Source organism: Ambystoma mexicanum, chromosome 6p, assembly GCF_040938575.1.
Source record: "Ambystoma mexicanum isolate Mex_15411 chromosome 6p, UKY_AmexF1_1, whole genome shotgun sequence".
Lineage (NCBI taxonomy): Eukaryota > Metazoa > Chordata > Amphibia > Caudata > Ambystomatidae > Ambystoma > Ambystoma mexicanum.
Window position 1 is genome coordinate 1,307,628,998 of NC_090935.1, and position 20,021 is coordinate 1,307,649,018.

The 20,021-nt window shown below is 47.6% G+C and overlaps 1 protein-coding gene across 3 annotated transcripts in view; it reads left to right on the top strand.

Moving 5' to 3' along the window:
- The window catches only part of LOC138510365 (perilipin-2-like), a 559,070-nt gene that overhangs the window by 154,367 nt on the left and 384,682 nt on the right, over window positions 1-20,021 (top strand). The window lies entirely within an intron of this gene.

Genomic DNA, 20,021 nt, shown 5'->3' on the forward strand with positions numbered 1-20,021 from the left:
AATCCAGGTATAGAACTTGAACAGGACAGTGTTTTTAATATACGAGAGCCCCCCTGCCCCACCTCTCTGCCGCCACATAGCTCTGTGGCGCTTCAAGATTGGTAAGTGTCCAGGGAGTTGACACACCACATATATGAAGGAGCTCTGGCAAGGCATGTTAAGGGAGCAACGGCAACGGGACCCCCCAGCTGCCACAGCCTGGGGGCCAGGAGTATACACTGGAGTCCTCCATCAAGTCGACCAGGGATGGAGAAGGTGAAGCCCGGGCGCCGGGGGTTGGACCTGAAGGCTGAAAGACAACGTCCCAGGTACTGCACAGTGATTAGGCAGAGTACCTTCCTGAGCTGCTGTTCCTCCGCCTAGGCCTCGGCTCTAACTCGTACGGAGTCCATTGGAGGTGGTCACCCCCCTCCACGTGTTGGTCCACGCAGCGTCCTAGGCTGGCTAGAAGAAGTGGTTTTGCCCTCTGGTGATCCTTTATTCCGTTTCTCCTTCCACCCCAAGTGGTGCTCCTCCACACATGTAGTATTTCTAGGGGGTCTGGTCAGAGTTTCATTCTAACTGGTGTGCCTATGATTCAGTCGGAATCCCTGTAGAAGTTCTGTTGCACTCCGTTGAGTTCACATCCCTGCCTCACCATGACGGCCCCCCAGAGTCCAGATATAGTGGATGGCAGCGCCGTTACCAAGGGTATGGCCGCCCTTCTAGAGGAAATCTGAGGGTTCAGAGCTGATATAGCTGTGAGGCTGGACACGTTGGACAAGAAAGTTAACACCATCGACGACTGGGTCCAGGCACGGGAAGCCAACTCCTCCTCAGTCGAGGTTCTGGAAACTCACTAAGATATGCGCCTTGCAGAATTGGAGAGGAGAGAGAAGGTTGCCCTGAAACTGGGCGATCTCGAAAATAGAGAAGGTGAAACACAACTGGATTTAGCCAGGGCCATTAACGCTGTGGTTCGGTCTCTTTTTAAGGATGCCAACATCAACGAACCAACCATCGACAGGGTGCACAGAGCTGGGGCTCACGGTAGGGGTCCCAGGTCCGTCTTGGTGCATTTTGATTACTTCTCAGAGAAAAGTAAAATTCTGGAGCTTGCACGAAAGAGCGGGCCGATCGTCTGGGAGGGTTTGCAGATCTCCATTTTATCAGGATCTGTCGGCTTTCACCTTGGCTAGACGCCGGAAGTGCTCTCCCCTGACAAAGATGCTTCAATCGAAGGGAGTGCGCTATAGGTGGGGGTACCCCTTTTCCTTGTCCTTTGAACTTGAGGGCTACAAATATGCACTGGTTACAGAAGATGATATACAGAGGGTGTCTCAGGAACTTTTGGATGCTCCACACGTTGTCCCCGCCGAAGCGGCACGAGAGAGTCCCGTCTGGCCCTCTAGGCTCTAATACTTCATGGAAAGGCGTAAGGTCCGGGGGCATAGGAAATTCAGAAAAGTGGCTCCAGCGTCGCCGGGTCCTCCTGCAAACTGCCGGTTGGGTTTTTTCGCCATTTCTTTTTGTTAAAGTCCTTCTTGTGTTTTACTTTGCGCGGCAAACTAGGTTCGCCTTCTTTGTTCACCGTCTTTTGGAGGGCTTCTGCAGAGAAGCCCTCCTCTTGGCGCCTGGGTGTCTAGGTAGACTGAATGTGGGGAAGGGGTGTCACCCCCTGCACAGGGTATCCTAGGAAACCCAAGTCGCACTTTGTCATGATTAGCTGAGGTGGTTGTCCCGGCTGGACAACCCCCCTGCTGCGTGATTGACAGCCAGGCTATGTGAATGGGGGTTTTGCGCATAAAAGGCAGGTCTCTTGGGCTAGAAGTCAGTCGCCTCTGGAACTACAAGGATCCGAAGAGAAGCGGAGAGAATGACGGCTGCTGCAACTACCCCGTCCCGGTGAAGCCCTGCTGCAGTCCTCAGCTATCTTCCCTTCAACGACTAAGAGGAGATCCAGTCCGGAGTCTTTGTCCCTTGAGCCTGGTGGGGATAACCAGCTCGTCTTCTTCAGCCAGAGATCTCCGCCGTGGTCTAAATCGATGCACACTGCTGTAGTGGACCGGCTGAGCCTCTCTTGTTTTTAAGGAGCACACCTTTTCGTTGTCGCTGCTGCCGTCTTCATCCCTGCGTGGTGCAGACCCCCTTCAGACGTCCTCCTTCACAACGAAGCTCCAGGAATCGTGGGTCTGCGGGAAACCAACAGGAACAACTGCCAGGGCACCAGCTGCATCGTTGGAATAAGGTACTGTGTCCTACTCGAGGAAACTGGGTGAACCCCTTTTCTTCATCTTCAAGGCTCGTCCTTGTCTTCCCTCCTTATAACGTTTGCTTCCGAACATTTGACAATATCCAAGTACTTTTGGGCTACGCTGAATCGTGAACTGTAATGGTGTGATCTTCGGCACAGGTCTCCGATGTCACCTAAACCTGGCTCTGACCCTTTGACTTTTGAACTCCTGTTTGAGTGTTTCTCGATACTGCCTGCCTAACCTAAATATTGCCTGTGATTTTTGCCCCCAACTCCCTCTGGGTATCTAAGGTGCGAAGTGTGTTTTTGACCCGGTAGCATTCCATGTCACGGATACACGTTATTAAGTAGACGGAACTGTCAAAAAGTGATAGCAACAACCGTATCCGCGGTATCGTGTTTTGTTCATAACACTGGTTCATTCAAACACAGGGTACTTACCTTGAGACATACTGTAGAAAGTGAATTGATTAGTTGTAGTAGATTTAACATGTGGTTTTGTTTAAAGTTTAATAGAGGTGTTGTGTTTATACCTGATGGTGTAAAAATAAATGTACTTCTATTTTTTACCTGAAACCTTGAGTCAGTGTTTGCTTGAGTCACAGTAATTGTGGTCCCTTTGTGTAATCTCTGCTACTGCTCAGATACTCTTGAGATAAGCCTGGCTGCTCTGCTACTGCTACCACTATAACTTAGTAGGGTGATGATTCGACAACAGATGTCCGAAAAGCAGCTCTTGGATTGGGAGACAGAGGATCCTACATGTCAGATCAAGGAGGGTTTACCTTTTGTGGAAGCCAAACTATTTGCCATCGGAGGAGTTACGAATGGAAGTTTTGAAGGATTGCCATGATTCTCCGTTGACAGAGCACCCCGCATTCAAGAAGACAGACTTGTTACAAAGAATTTTGGTGGAAGGAAATGCGTGAAGATAGAGAATTATTTAAGAACTTGTGAAGTATTTATACGTTTTAAGTCTGATCATCAGAAGGCAGCGAGTTTGTTGGTACCACTTCGGGTTCCACCTCACCATTGGCATACAGTTTCTATGGACTACATTGTGGACTTGCCGCCTGATAAGGGTTGTTCAACTATTCTTGTGGTGGTAGATGTTTTTTTGAAGGCGGGGCATTTTATTCCCATCAAAGGGGCAGCTACGGCTACTTCGTTGGCTCAGGCATTTTTGCAGAATGTGGAGAAGTTACATGGCCTACCAAGTCAGGTTATTTCGGATCGAGGAACCCAATTTGTCTCCAAATTTTGGCAAGCATTTTGAAAAGAATTCAAAATAGACATTAATTTAACTAAGAGTTATCCAGAGGGTAACAGTCAAACTGAGAGGGTCAACCAAGAATTAGAGAAGTATATACTTCCAGAGGGTAACAGTCAAACTGAGAGGGTCAACCAAGAATTAGAGAAGTAGATACAATGTTATCTGGGCTCAGATCAAGGTTGGTTAGAACTGCTTTGGCTTGCTGAATTCTGTTACAATAATACAGCAAAGTGTTCTACGTCAATGTCCCCGTTTTTTGTGAATCAAGGGCTTCATCCACGCTTTTTAAGAGGGGTTGTGTTGAAGGAGGTAGAGGTGCCAGATGTTGCGAGTAGGTTGGAGGCTAGGGGACAAAATTTGAAACGGGCAGTTCAGGCATTAGAGAAAAGTAAGTGGAGTTATAAAACATTTGCTGACAGGAAACATCAGAGTGTTCCTGAATATCAGGTTGGAGATCGGGTGTGGTTGTCCACTAAGTATTTGGCCTTGAAAGGGAGAAGTAAGTTTAGTCCCCGTTATATTGGGCCATTTGAAGTGGAGCCGGTATTTTCTCCAGTCTCAGTGAAATTGAAGTTGCCATCTGGGTCAAAGATTCATCTGACTTTCCATGTAAATTTATAAAAAATTTGTAGGAGTGACAATTTGTGAAGCACCAGGCCCAGTGTTTTCTGAAAATGAGAATGAATAGGAGGTTCAGGCCATATTAGAATCAAGAGTGGTTCGGGGACAACTTCAGTACTTGGTTGATTGGAAGGGTTATGGGCCGGAGGAGAGATCTTGGGAGAAGGTGGAAAATCTACATGCCCCAAGTTTGGTTAGAAAATTTCATCGATTACATCCAGAGAAAGTTGGCCCAGGGATAGGGCTTTACGGAGGGGGTACTGTCAGGATTTCACAGGGCATGGTTAGGTTTCCAAGTGACGGTATGTATGCTAAAGGCACATTTAGATTCCCACATTACTGTATACGATTTAAGCATTCTTTCTGGAGGTGTAGGAGGAGGGATCTGTAGTATATTGCAGCATGAGTTGGGTATGAGTTTTGTAGTAGAAGGGTAGCGTTTGGAAGTATGATATTTTGTTTTCCTTAATATGGCAACCAGGAAGCCTTTATCTCCCCAGGGCAAGATCGAGGCTGGACTTTCAGCAGCGATTGGCTGTGCTGAATGTGAGGTAGTACGACATGTCATACTTTGTTCCTTGGACCCGACAATTCGCCTGAACCTATTATTTCAACAGGTAAATGCAGGTCACCCTTCCTCCGAGAAGGGCATGCCCAAAATACATGCAATCTAGCATTCTGTCCCAGAGACAATGCCCAGAATCCATCCACCCTTTGGGGTAAACAGTGGTTTGTCTAAGAAGAATTCTTAAAATCCCACTGCTACAAGTGACATTTCTCTGGTTATATCCTGGCTACCCTCTTAGTTGAGGTCCCTCGCTATTTTCACTTGAATGCTCTTCTAGGTGCATCTATTGTATATCTACTCACATATATTGAATGCACACATGTATTGCAGCTCTTGTTAATGCCTAACATTTCTTTTTGTGGCAGTATTTTAATACAGTTAAACATAGATTCACACTTGCAATTAGAAGCCAAGGTTTCAGTTTGTCAAAACTCAGGCTATTAAAAGGGGGTGTAATCCCACAATGTTTTACCACAGCGGACGTTGCCAGGTCACAACTCTTAACATACATGCAAGATCACATGCCCAACCCCAAAACACAGGATAGGTAAGCTGTTAAGGTGCGACAAAATACAGATATGGCTATAGACAAATAAGTTTATCAAGGGACCTTCGCAAGAGTCCTAATTTCTTTATTAGATCCTTACTCCATTCACATAGACAAGCAAGTGACACTTCCAGGAACCAACAGGAGATGGCAAACATATGAAGGATTTTTGTGGCACTAGTCAATCACAAACAATAGAGTCTATATAAACACCAACACATTAACTATTTGGGAGCCCTTTGTTCTCTGCTAATTGGCATCACCACCCGATTACTGTTGACACAGCCTTACCCTGAGAGAGCAGGAGCACTGCAGTGATCGAAAAAGACAATAAGGGTGGTCTCAACTTCATACACGACAATGAATCTGGAAATGATCCTCTTCTAAGCAGTTTAGCTTTAAAAACAAAAAGCTACCCGACCAGCCTCCGGTAACAAGACGGGTCCCAAGAGCGACTTTAGCAGTGTCCTCATCTGAGCAACAGTCTAAATTGGTTGTGTGACGAATCTAGCGAACTCGTCACTATTTCTCTAAGGGAAATCCACCCTCATGTGGCCAGGGATGGGCAGAAGCTACATGACTGACCCTGGGGGTAGCCATCTGTGGGAGGACCATATGGGGGAGGACAACCCTTTGGGAAGTGAAGTGAGACCATGGCATCATACATGTTTTTACCTATTACTTCTGGGTAGCACCCATTTATATGTTCCCCATTCTTGAATGGCCTATTGTATTGTGGATAAAGAGCCTCCACTAATAGTTGATCAATCTCCTACCTGTTCCCTTCCCTTTTATTACACTGAGACAATCAGTAATGAAAATTCAGTACTCCTCACCCCCTTTTTCACAGAAACAAAGAGGAGTGATGAAGATGGCCAAGAGTGACAAACCAACACCATGGGCTAGTCGTTTTTTTTTGAATGTCCCGACACCTGTTCACAACTTCAGACCACCTGAGCAGAATGAGCAATTCGGGCCTCCCAATGCTGGTTGGAACACGGGAGGAAGTGAAGCAGTCCGAAGCAAGGAGACGGGAAAAAACTGCGTCCTGACAGGTAAGGCCGAAAGTGTTGGCTGTGCTGCCAAGAAGAGCAGCAGACCGAAGGAGAAGGCAAGGCGGACACAAGCGGCCGACCAGATGCACTCCCAGCCAGCAGACGGACCACAAAAGGAACCAGAGAGATACCAAAGCTGCCAAAGACAACCAGTAAACCCAGAAAAGGAGAATGGGATAACAGGGCGCTTCAGGATGAATGTAGCGTACCGTTAGCAACTAGCAGAAGTCCTTACAAGGAAATTGGGACATTAGTCTTAGCTAGAGAAAGGTTATAGGCTGAAATATAAGAAATATAATTACCTAGATAAAAAAAGAGCAAATGCAAATAAAGAAAGTAAACCTAGAAGTTGCATACATATGTTAAATGGACTTAAAAAGCCCTGGAAGGAGAGTAAACTAGGTACTCAGCAAATCTGGGACCCGCACCGAAGTAGTAGCAAAGTAAAAACCTTGGCAGGAGGGTAAAACATGGATTGGAGTACACCCGCCAGAAATTGTGACAAGCTGAGGGAACAGGGGAAGAGATTCCCCCCCCATACCCCACTTTGTTTTGTGGATCACAAACTAAGAATCTTACCCCTTCTCTGTAAAAAGATATCGGAGGGGAGGGGAAGTGGCTAGCCGGAGGCGCCAGCAGATGCTGCTCCGCTGAGCTCCAGCTACGTGATCCCAGCCCAACCGTTAAACACCCCCCTAAATGTAAGCAGCACCACCGGAATCCAGAGTTGTGGAGGAGGCAGGCGAGTGAGGGATCCGGGAGACCGTGCTCCACAGAGGCGTCAGCAGCCTCTGGTCAAGATGGTGGGTGGCCCCGAGTGGAAGGAGTGAAAGCGCGCTCCCAGACTGACCGAACCCCCTGAGGTGCAGAAGAAGAGTAGGAGCGAGATGGAGGATCGGTGACCCCCCCCCCCCCACCCCCTGCAGTATGTACTGGGCGGCTGGAAGTGGGGGTCGGCAGCGGAGGCGTGTGGGAGGTATGCAGCGGATCCCAGCAAGGAGGCGGTCTCGGCGGGGGAGGGAGAGGAGCCAGCGATTAATGTGAGGAGGCCTGAGAACCCCAGAGAAGCCCGGGTGGCAGGAGGAGGCCAAGTGACAGGCGGAGGCGTGACAGGCACAGGGGAGCCCCGGGGCGCCTGGCTGTTAGAAACAGAGCCTGCATTACATTAGCATCGCGCTGCAGGTGGAGGAGGGAGAAGCAGAGAGGAGCGCCCTCACAGGCATCAGCAGCAGAAGCCCTGGCTGGTGGAGTTTGAGAAACCTGAGACCCTGGGGTGAAAGGAGGAGCCGCACCAGCAGAAGCAAGCATATCTGGCATGGGGGCATAAGGGAGGTTGTGTTGAGGCCTTCTGAGCATCTAAGGCCCACCTCAGCAGGACGTCCCACGGGGAAAGTTGAGATAATCACTGCACACACAGGCGTAGTCAACCAGGATCGGGCTGCGTTCCCAATGCAGCTAGGGAAAGTGATCTCCCAGTTTACGCAGCATTATAGGAGCCATTACATTCGGGCAAAGCATTCAAAAGACACTGATAGCGAGAGGAGACGCCAGCCCATCGAGGGAGTGGGGCAGGCACCCACCTGGAATCCAGCATGGCGGCTAAACAAACAGGGCCCACAATCGGGGGGACATTAGGGCGCTTATGCAGGACGAAGAGGCACAAAAGCGCTCTCAAGAGTAGACAAATGTACAGGTCCACTCGCCAACCACCATACAACTGGAGGAGGACGACACTCCGATTAGAAGGTCAGACTTACAGGCCTTGCTGAAGTAGTTTAAGAAAGACCATGCAGAGCACCGCGGACCTAACAAAGGTCATTTCAGACATTAACAAAAATGTAATGGCGGTGGAGAAGGGGAGTGGACGAGCTTCCGACGGAAGCCTGTGTGTAGGGACACTCCGACGACGAGCTGGCGCATCAAGTGAATGCCATCGAACAGCAAATTCAAACAATCCTGGACAAGCAGGGAGTCCAAACAGGTCACGACAGAACGACATTCGAATCCGGACTGAGATCTGCAAGGAATCCGTTTCAAACTATCTTGGGAACGAGAAGTGAGTGAGAAATTGTGCTAGACCGCACCCACTGAGTGTACTCAGCATTCCAGATCAGCAGGAAACTCACTCCAGATGTCTTGACCAGGGTGCATGTGTACCAAGTAAAGGAAGAAATAATGAAGGAGGCACGTAAACAGGAACCAGTGAGGTTTAGAGACACTTCATTAGCCCTCTTTCAGGACTTGGCACAGGCAACGCTTCTCAACCGTAAGCAATTGCGAGTGGTAACAAGCTGGCTCTGTGCAAATAAGACTAGATACAGACTGCCATTCCCGTGTGCCCTGCGATTCGAGTGGCGAGGACAATATTAGATCTCCAAAGAAGAGGAGATAGACGTTTTAATAGATGAATGAGAAGAGGGGCAAGCCAAGGATCCGGGAAAAGGTCCGGAAGATAAAATAGACATTCAGCCATTGTGGAGGAAAGAGAGATGGAGATCAGCCCGATTGCAGCCAAAGGGAAGAAACAGAAATAACGTTGCCGAAGAGGGGGCCCCTTCCTGAAAGACGCAGCAAATAGATGCCGGAAGATATGGTAGGAACTCGGCCACGAAATCAAAGGGCATCTTAAAATGAGGGACGATATAATGGAGACATTTTGAGGCTACATGAACAGGGGTGGAAAGGGAGAGTAGGTTCGGACAAGCCCTCAAAACCCTGGGTGGTACGATACCCAGTGGATGATGCTTAAGTAGGTATGGGGTGGGGACAGGGGGGAAGACAGTTCTTATGTTTCACATGTTTGAGTTTGGGGAGGGGGAGGGAATAGTGGTGCAAGCAATCCAAGAAGGCTCTCGGAGGAGGCAAAAGGGGTCAGATGGAAGAGTCTAAAACGGGGGTAGGATGACAAATGACCTACATATGGTTTTGCAAAACGTCCAATGCCTAAATTCCATGGTTAAAAGACACTCTGTATTAAGGCGCTTGATGGAGCTGCATACCACGGTATAGTGGTTACAGGAAACACTTGCTCCTGAAGAAAAAGACGTGACTTAGGACACAAGCAAATACCAAAACAATTCTTTGACTCCAGCGGGGCAAAGAAAAGGGGAGTGGCGATTCTAATTGCGAAGAGGCGTAATTCACCAAACACTTTATACACAAAGATCTAGAGGGTAGATACGTGGTGGTAGTGGGAGTATTAAGGGATCAATTGGTGACGCTGGCAGCAATCTATGGCCCTAAAGACAAACAAGAGCACTTCCTCACTAGGGTGTGGGGGACTTTAACTGCGTGATGAACCCACATATGGACAAGACACTTCCCCAACACATAGGCAGGCGCACTTTCTCAGGGAATTACATCTTATTGCGACTTTTTTTCAACCGCATTCAAGGGCATACACACTTTACTCAGCAGTCCATAGGGGATTCTCCCGCATAGACATGATTTTAGTCTCAGGCACTTATGCCCCAGGTGACGCATAGAAATTGGCACAAGGTATCCATCGAATCATGCTCCGGCGATCCTTCATTTGGAGCCCATGACCGCAGCACCGGAGCGGCGGAAACCCTGGCCCTTGAATCCCATGATCCTGAAGGACCCATTAATGAGGGCCCATAAGGAGGAAACTGTAAGACACTGCTTTAGGGAGAATGACACTGGGGGAGTGAACTGGAGAGTGGTATGGGATAAAAGTAAAGCGGTCATGCAGGGAGAATTTACATAGCCAAGAAGGCTGCATACATGAGCAAGAGAGCAGGTGAGGATAGCACTCGAAAAATGTGGTAAAGGAGGCCGAGGGGATGCACAAGGACACAGGGACTGAGAGGGCCAGGAGGGCCCTGATGAAGGCCAGGACCAAATTGGAAGCATATCTGGCAGATAGATTGGCACAGCACAGCTAGTTACAAACAAAACAAACATTCTATGTAAAAGGGGACAAAGCAAATAGATTTCTGGCAGAAAAGCTTTGAAAACAGCAAGCAAAAAAATGACATTACACAACTGAGGGATGGGGAAGGTAATTTGAAGGGGAGACCCAAAAGATGGAAGTTATCCATGGCTTTTACGCTAAAGCAGTGACAGGGAAGGTCTAAAGGAAGAGGACCAGCAAGCGTTTCTGGAGTGGCTTAGCCTGCCATAGATAGCCGAGGCAGACAGAGGCATTAGAGGCTCCCTTTACTCAGGAGGAGATCAGCAGGGCAATACATTTATAAACAAGGAACATGGTTCCAGGACAGATGGGTGCGGGAATTATTAAAATGTTTCAAGCCCTCTTGATAGGCCCTATGACTAGATTATTCAATCACATAAGGGAGACAAGGAAAACAGCCAGGGATATGGGCCCCTCGACAACCATACTGCTGCTGAAGTCAGGAAAGGATCCCACCTCATGTTCTAGCTACCGTCCTATCTCCCTACTTAACGGGGATGCTAAATTATACGCAAAGGTCCTCTCCCTTAGATTAATGTCTATACTACCCAAACTTATTCACCCAGACCAGGCAGGTTTTATAATGGGTAGACATACACAGGACAATGTCTCAGGGCAATAAATGTGGTTGAATGGGGTAGGAGGCTGAAGCAGAAATTCTCATTGGTGGCATTAGCCCCTTCAAGAGCGTTCGATAGCATGGACTGGAATTACCTTAAAATCACGCTAGAGGGATTAGGAAGTGGGGAAGTTTTTACGCAAATGATCCTGGCCAACTTTAAGGCCCCATCCATGAAAGTATAAGTTAACGGGAAAGACTCTGAACCTACACCCATTCGGAGGGGCACCAGACAAGGATGTCCTCTCTCCTTTAGTTTTTGCAATGGCCATGGAGCCCCTGACCCGAGCAATTAGGGCTGACGCAGCGATAAAGGGTGTGGTTGCTAAGGGGACAGAACACAAGATTGCATTGTATGGGGATGACGTACTATTGTTCCCGAGAAAGACCGGCGGGAGTACTCTCCCGAGGATCTTTGCATGGGCATCAGGCATCCGCATTAATTATGCGAAATCTAAGGCACTTAATGTCACGGAGGAACAGGCTGAAGTAGGGGTATAGCGGGAGTCTTACCCACTTGTTTGGGAGCGGGACTCTCTAGAATATCTGGGGGTGGAATTGACCCCCCCCCGCACAAAGGGATCTTTGCTGCCAATGTCCCAGGCCTTCTGAGGAACCTCTGGGAGGCGTGGGGGGGCCTAAAGAGGTGCAATCTGTAGGAGTTTGCCTTGTTCGCATGAATTATGGCTGTCAAAATGACCCTTCTACCCAGATATTTTAAACATTCAATGTAAACAACAAAACTACAAATACAATAACACAACATACAGGTGGCACAGCTTGTGGGGAGTCTCTCACGATGGTGATAGTCGTGGCTCTTGCAGTTTTCAGTGTTCACATTTATCGGGCATTTGGGTACTGGCTGCATGTCCTTTCGCCCAACCTCGTGGACTAGTGTTCGGACTGCCCCACGGCTGGTGAGATGCACCCATTAGGGCCATCTTGTCGATCCGTCGTGTTTATGACCACACTATCCGGCCCATCGGGGTCTGCAATGTCTCTGTCGTCTCTAGGTCCTAGCATATCCTATAGGATTGTGTTCCAGGCCAACAATTTGTCGCTACTTTCGCCCGACCCTCTCTGTACTACACTGGTCCATACAACTGTCTCTGCCAATGCCCAACGATTTAAGTGGGCCCACATGCATGTACCCTGGTCCCTTTGTCGGTCTTCCATGACACAGCAATCCGGCGTTTCGCCAAAATTCACATCAAGTCCTTCATCTTAGCTATGTGTGTCCTTTGTTTGCCACTCCTCGGGAACAGTCCCAACAAGTAGCTTTCTGGTGTCCATGTTGCATTTGCACTTTGCCTCCTGTCGCTCTTTCTTTGATGCCTTCCCAAAATGTTTGTATCACTGGGCACCCCCAAAACATGGAGCATGTTTGCATTTTCCTCGGCACATCTGGGGCAGATTTGAGCATCTTTATTCCCCATTTTGGATAGTCTTTTCAGGGTGAGATACGCTCTGTGGATGACGCAGAGCTGCGTCTGCTTGAATCTCGCGTTTCTCAAGACAGTTTTTGTATATCTGAGGGTCCTTGACCATTCTTGATCCGTGAAGTTTGGACTCCCATTGGCCCCGCACTTGCAGTGTCATATTAGTTTTCATGAGCTCTTCATACAGCCTTGATGTCTTATGTCCTCCTTCTCAAACGTCCTACCACTTATCCAGGTCTTCTTGCAGTTCCTCTTCGTCAGTGTTAGGCAGAAACCTGTGCAGTTCCCTCTGGGACCACTGCAAAAGATTTAAGACTACAGGCGTTTGGCAGTAAACCCACTTGGTAGCAGTCTGCACCACACAGATTCACTTGGTAGCTGTGGCTGAGCAGTCAGACTTCCCTCAAGAAGTTAGGCAGTATACAGAGTATGCACAATAGGTCAAAAGAACACAGTAGAACAAGTAAACACTGTCCAGCGCTTGGTGTAGAAGAGATAATTATTTATTTAAAACCAGATCTAGAAAAACACACAGGCACTAATGTTGAGCAGTTCAAAAACATGATCACTAAAAGATATACACTCCCATAGAAGAATATTAGACAAGTCTTAAGTAAAGCCCCACTTATTTTCAGACAGTGGTGAGCGCTTAACGGAGATGGCACTCTAATAATTAGTTTTAAAAGGGAGAGAAAAGTAGAGTATCATTTGAAACAGATCCCAACACTTTCACAAGACCACAACAAGAGAGGAAGGCAAAGTAAAACTGTGAGGTTAGAGTTCAGAAGGCCGGATCCACTTTAAGAGGATCAGAACGAAATGTGTCCAAGGTCACACGGTTGAAGTGCACAACTGTCTTGCAAAGGTTCAGAAAGAGTTGGACCAAAAGGAAGGGACCAGTTAGAGGGTCAAGGCGGCCAGCCCAGTCCAGAAGGTTAAGGGATTATTATTACCTTGTAGCAATCTTTAGAAAGGGAGGCCTGGCGGACACGGTACCTTTAAAGTGGTGAGAATACTCCAGAGGGGGCAGTTGTTCCTGGCAGCGGATGCAAGTCGGTGCTTCGTCCGGGGGAAGAGGGGATCTCGTCGGGGAGGAAGACAGGAGTCCGTTGCACTGCCAGGGAAAAAACCAGCCGCGGAGTTCTCAGGTAAAAGGAGCGGTCCTTTTATTTGCGGTCCAGTGGTAAGTGGCTGTCCGGTTGCCGGGGTGCTTGGCACGGGCAATTCGACCACAAGACGTCCTGGGGATGCGAGGAAAAGAAGGTAAACTGGTTGTGCCCACCAGTCAGGGGAAGAAGCCTCTCCAGCCGGGAGATCTTCTGTCGTCGGGAAGTGGTGAGTCTGTTCCGCAGGGCTCCACCGGTGGTGTCGTCGTGGTAGGTCGGCTCAGCTTTTCCCTCGTCGGATTCTCCGGTCCTGTGGCAACTTCTGAAGTTCCAGTCCCCAAAGCCCTGCTTTTATGCAGCACAACCCCATTCACTCAGCATAGCTGTCAATCAAACATGCTAAGTGGTGGCCAATCACACATGAGTGCGACTTGAGTAACCAAGGTAACTCAGTCCAGGGTGCCTAAACCCCCTCCCACACCCCCTGTGGTACCCAGACAGAGTGGCACCACTTTTGGAGGCTTCTGTGGAGAAGCCCGCCAAAAAGTGGAACAAAGGGCTCGACTTGGGTTGGAGTCACAGAAGAGAACACAAACGCCATTTTAGAATAGAGTCCTGGCAAAAAATACCAACCGGCGCATTAATATTAAATAAACCGGCGGTATGTTCGAGGCTATGAGAATTAAATAATTAAAGTTGGTAGCCTCGAACAATGGGAAAATCCCATAGGGATATATTCGCGGTCGAATATAAAAAGTAGTATCCACTGCCACCAGCCAAAACTCGATCAGGGGGGACGGCGACGTGCCCCCTCGACTAACAGACCCCGGGGCAATCGAATTTCCCCGACCAGTATGTCCACAATATGATGCTTTGTACTGGTTTCTGTTCATAATTTGGGACTAGTAAAGCCAATGGTGACTTTACATGCCCTGGGAGACAGTAGTCAGTCCCAGGGTATGGAGTCTATGGTGGGGGGTCACTATGACACCCCTGTGTCACTGCACGGAGGGTGCTGTGTAACACACATAGTAAAAACACATGAGACCCTATGGAGTAAAGGACCCCATAGCCCATAAAACACATTAACAGTCAAAGGAACACCATAAATCATGTCCAAGAGTGGGAGAAAGAGTCTCACTCTTGGCAGGAGAAGAAAAACTCCAGAAATCCAGCAAAGCTGCTGGGGGACTCGCTAGATTAGGAAATTCAGCCTAAAGAGAGAATTCTCCCTAACAGTCAGTATGGTCCAGCCACCTCCTCTTGATAGTTTGGACCATACTATTGTGTAGCATGAACTGTCCTTTGTGAATATCGCTTTCTTCTATAAGGGTGTTGAAATCTACCCATTTCCCTTCCTTCCATAGGTCTCTGACCCGAGCCACTCCCTTAGTGTCCCAGTGTGTCCTGTATGCAGTCAGAGCTTCTGGCCTGGTGGCCGCATGTCCCGCCAGGGGGATCTGCAGGGAGCATGGCTCTTGGGTCCCCTGCATGTTCCATGCCCTGTTCCATAGCGCCAGCCCCAATCCGAGCGCAGAGTTGGGAGGCCTTTGGCCCAGGATTTGTCCATCCAGATGAGATTTCGTAGGTAGCAGTTCCGCAGTGCCGGCTGGAATAGCAGCGAATCGATGGATTCCTCGACCCCTAGCCATTGCACCACAAATTGCAGCTGTCCTGCCAGATAGTATATATCTTGTAGCCTGGCACATCGATTCCCCCGGACAGGTAGTCTTTGTTAAACATGTAGAGCTAATCTATTCCGCCAATCTATTCCGCCCTCCACCCCACAGGAAATGCCGCACTATCATGTTAAATTTCTTGAAAAATATCCCAGGTATGTTTATAACAAATTATAACAATATAACAAACGAGGTAGAACAGTCATTTTTAAGAGGGCTGCTCTCTTCCATCCCCAAAAGCAAGGTCTTCCAGAATTCCATGGATCTCATTGTTTTTTCTAGGGCCGTTTGGTTGTTAGCAGTGTGTGCGCACAGGGTCGTGATTTAGGTCTATACCCAAATATCGGAAGGTACGCAATGCCCAGGTGTGGGAGCTGCTCTATGGGAACCAGTCAGTTCTGCGAGGGGGTAAATAATGATTTCGCTTTGTTGATAGAAATGCCCGATAGGTTGGCGTAAGCGTCTATTGCCTCTAGGAGGTCAGGAAGGTTGACACGAGGGTTAGTGATGAACAAGAGCATATCATCAGCTTAGAATGACAAGAAATGCGTGACATTGTTGATTTATTTATAGCACGCGCCAGACCCGAGGGTATCGGGCGTGTGTTCAAAAATACTTTAAGCTTACATGTTACAGTTACACATTTCAGGAAGGTTGCAGGGTGCATTGTCAGTAAATGATGACAAAATACATGGTTACATACACAGGTGATTGTACACAGGGGTGTATACACAGTATACATTGAATGTCAAGGAGCAAGGTGGATTAAGCAGGGGTGATGAGCAAGGAGGTATGCGTTCAGCTGCGGATTAACAGGTGGGTCAGACGTGAGTGGTCTTAGTGTAGTCAGTTATAGGTCATTTTCTTTGAGCCATTTAATGCAATTAAGTCTGAAGTGTGGATAAGATTGGTCAGACCTTAAGGATGATGGGAGGGAGTTCCATAGCTGGGCCGCTTTGACGGAGAAGCTGATGCCTCCGGCTGTGCTCAACCTAAATGGGGGCACAGTTAGTTGGTTGTGTATGCTTCTCTGGTAGGTCTGTTAGAAGTTCTTCTTTTGAATCTTTCTGTTAGGTATTTGGGGGCTAGGTCATTAATACTTTTGAAAGTCAATGATGCTGTTTTGAGTTTAATTTTGTCAGCTGTGGATAGCCAGTTAGATTGTCTTCTGACGTCCGAGATATGCTCTCTTCTTGGGATTCCTAGGGCGGCTCTAAGGACGTTGTTCTGCAGGGTTTGGATTTTTTGCAGTGTGTGTTTATTGGACCCTATGCATAGTGTATTGCAATAGTCCAATTTGGATAATACCAGGGCTCTTGATAGGGTGAGGCAGCTGGCGGTGGATAGATATGGTTTAGCTGCTCTAATCAGCTTACAAGTGTAAGTGGTGCTAGAGGCCATCACATTCACTTGCTTTGTTAGAGAGAGGCAAGAGTTGAGGTAAAAACCTAGTGTTTTTACTTCTTTCGCTACTTTAATGGTGTTGACATCTATGACAAATGATGAGTAGTCATCGTTCAGTCTTTGATATTTTGTGTGTTCCCCAGTATGACGAGTTCCGTTTTGTCATCATTCAGGCATAGACCATGACGGGCCATCCATGCCTGGATGATGAGGTATATTCTGTTGACCAAGGCCAAATCCTGTTCATAATCCCCCGAAAGTGGGATGAGAATCTGAGTGTTATCTGCATAGTTTGTGTAGGTGACACCCAGAAGGTCCAGATCATCGAACAGGAGCTTCGTGAAGATGTTATACATAGTCTGAGAGACACAGGATCCCTGGGGGACGCCACATGTGATGGGTACTGGGTCAGCCGCTGTGGAGGTGGAGAAAACACTCATGGTTCTGCCGCTTAGGAACGACCTGATCCATGCAATGGCATGTGTGGAGAAGTGGGCCGCGGTTTCCAAGTGGGTACAGAGCACATCATGATCCACCAAGTCAAATGCCACCGAGAGGTCCAGTAGGAGGAGTAGGGCAGTTTTTCCAAGATCTCTCAGCTCATCGACTTGGATTTTGAGATTGATGAGCGCAGTTTCGGTACCATGTTGAGGCCTGAAGTCTGACTGTCTGGTGCCTAATAGTTGGTGCATCGCCAGATATTTCTGGATCTGTAGGTAGGCCACTCAGTCTAGGATTTTTAGCAGAAATGGAACCATAGTGATTGGCCTGTAGTTAGTCGGGATGGCAGAGTCCAGGGTTTGCTTTTTAAGGAGGGGGAGGACCTATGATTGTTTAAGATTGTCTGGTATAGTGCCTGATGCAAAGGAAGCATTAATAAGTTTGGTGATAAATGGGGATAGGTCTCTGGCCGCGTCTTATCAGTTGGGCTGGGCATATGTCGCCTCGACAGTTTGTTGGTTTGAGCGAGAGTATTATTTTTTCAATCTCTAGGATGGTTACTTTGGTGAAGTTGAATTTATGTTCTGGTTTTGTAGAGGTAGGTGGTTTACCACTTTGATTGGTTGAAGGGGATAGATTTTGTTTCTTTTTCTCAATTTTGGTTTGGAGTGTGGCAATTTTGTGGTTTAGAGCTTTTTGGATGTTAGAACACCACGTTTTATTTTTGTCGTAGTTGTCTGGAGCAGGGATAGGGTTTTCCAGTTCTTTTAGTATAAGAAATAGCTCTTTGGTTCCAGATTTAGCCTGTAGTATTCTGTTGTTAAAGTCTTCTTTTTTGGCCCTCCTTATTTCATTTTTATAGATCTAAGAGGCACTGATGAGAGCTACTTTGTTAGTCTCTGATGGAGTTAGTCGCCAGGCGGATTCGCATTTGCGTTTTTCAATTCTTAGGGATTTGAGGTGAGGGGTGAACCAAGTGTTTAATTGGGCTCTGGGCTTGCTTTTTCTTATTTTCAGAGGGGCGATAGTGTCCAAGGCTATGGCCATGGTTGAGCTGAATTCGTTCACTAGGGCTGTTGGGTTTAGTGATTCAGATAAGGAATTTAGAGTTGGCAGGATAAGTGGGAGCAGTTTGTCCGCAGTTATTTTTTTATTTCTGGTTGGTGGGGGGGGGATATATTTTCCTTGGGTTAGGTGGTGTTTTCATTTATGAGGAAGGTTATTAGTGCATGATCTGTCCAGATTTGTGGGCAGACATCGGTAATTGTTACATTACAGTTGTGGTTGGCTACCCAGTCGAGTGTTCGACCTTTTTCGTGGGTAGATTTTGAGATTCTTTGGGTAAATCCCAGTTCTGTGATGATATTGGTGATGTTAGTCACTTGCAAGTCTTTGTGGTCGTTGAAACCTAAGTTCATGTCACCCAGGAGGATGGCTTGCGATGAGTTTTTTAGATTGAGAGGATCATAGAGATGTCCTCCTCAAGGGTTCCAAGGGGACCTGGTGGCCTATAGATGAGGTGTATGTTGATAGATTGAGAAGGTGATGTTGAGAGTTTGGCGGTTAACGATTCACAAGATTTGGTGATTGAGGGCGTTTCTATTTTTATGGCGAGATTGTTTTTAGCGATGATGGCTAGGCCGCCTCCTCGAGAGTTGGTTCTGTCCTCTGAGAATGTTGTAGTTAGGGGGCAGGGAAAGCATCAAAGCGGGTCCTGCTGCTTGGTGAAGCCAAGTTTCCGTTATGGCTAGAAGGTCATAATCACCTATTTGGATGAGATCGGCAATTTCGGTGGCATGTGCTATTAATGATCTAGCATTAATAAGGGCACCCTTCAGAGGTATGGTTGGTTTGGGTGTCGCAGGGGTGATATGGCTTTTCTTTTTGGTGGCTCTATTGCTTGATTTGCAGTGTTTGTTAATGGGACTGTTAGCGTTGGAGTCTCTTTTGGTGGGGGAGGTGTCTAGTTTGGGGGCATTGCGTTGGAGTTTTCTTGTATTGCTAGGTTTGGTGGCTAGTCTGGCTGGGGGGGGTCATAGATTTTGGGTAGTCTTCATCGTAACTTGCCATTTCTACTTAAGGTATCGCATGGGATATTTGTTATGAGGTGGTGGGTGATAGGTATCTTTATGGGTTGTGGGTTAGTGTCTGGGGTTCTGGTCGGTCGGGGCTCGTCATCAGAGTTTGATGTTGCAGTGGGCATAGACTGCAGTGGTGGTTTGCTGTTGTCATTGTGGAGCAAAGGGTGATCAGGAAGATGGAAATGGGGATCATTCTATAGAGCATACAATTGTCTATGTGTATCCCTGTGTCTGCATATGTTATTTGCAGGAAAACCACTAAGGGTTCCAAAACGAATATATAGAGCATTGGGGACAGCGGGAAGCCTTGTTTCGTGCACCTATATATTCTCCATGCTTCCGAGATGTGCCTCCCAGTCTTTTTTTTTTTAACTTTGTTTTTATTAACGTCTTGAGCATACAAACGGGTACACTGGAAATCCCTGTCACCAGAACACCCACAACGAAAGAAGACATTATCTTTACATTAAATGCCTTAAAGAGAAAACAAAAACAACCCCTCCCACCCCACCCCCTGCCCAAAAACATTCCAAAATCCAGGAAGAGGCGTGGTACAACAACTGTGGTATGGACGAACAACGAAGAGTAAGGGCCAACAAAAACCATTCAAATAGGTTGAAAAGTGGGGAGAACCCCTACATATTTAACTTTCAGGTAATGGTGAACTCAAAGGAAAGCACAAAGATTTTTGAAAAGTCCACAGGCCTCCAGAATTTACAGTCTCAGAGTCACATTCATCATTCAAGAGGACTGCCATCCATTCCTGCACAAAAGAAGACATAGTATCATTAGCTATAGCCGCCATCTTCTCGTAGATAAAGATCGCCTTAAGCTTATTGAGCCATTCTGCTTTAGAAGGGGCCACCAGACTCTTCCATTTTTGAGCAAGTGCCAACCGCCCTGCTATCAACATCGCCCCTACCATTTTTGGGAAACCACTCATCTCAGCGTCCGGCATAGGCGTGCCCAAGAGGACCTCCAGGGGGAGTAGGAATGGAGAGACCCCCACAATTTACTTAAT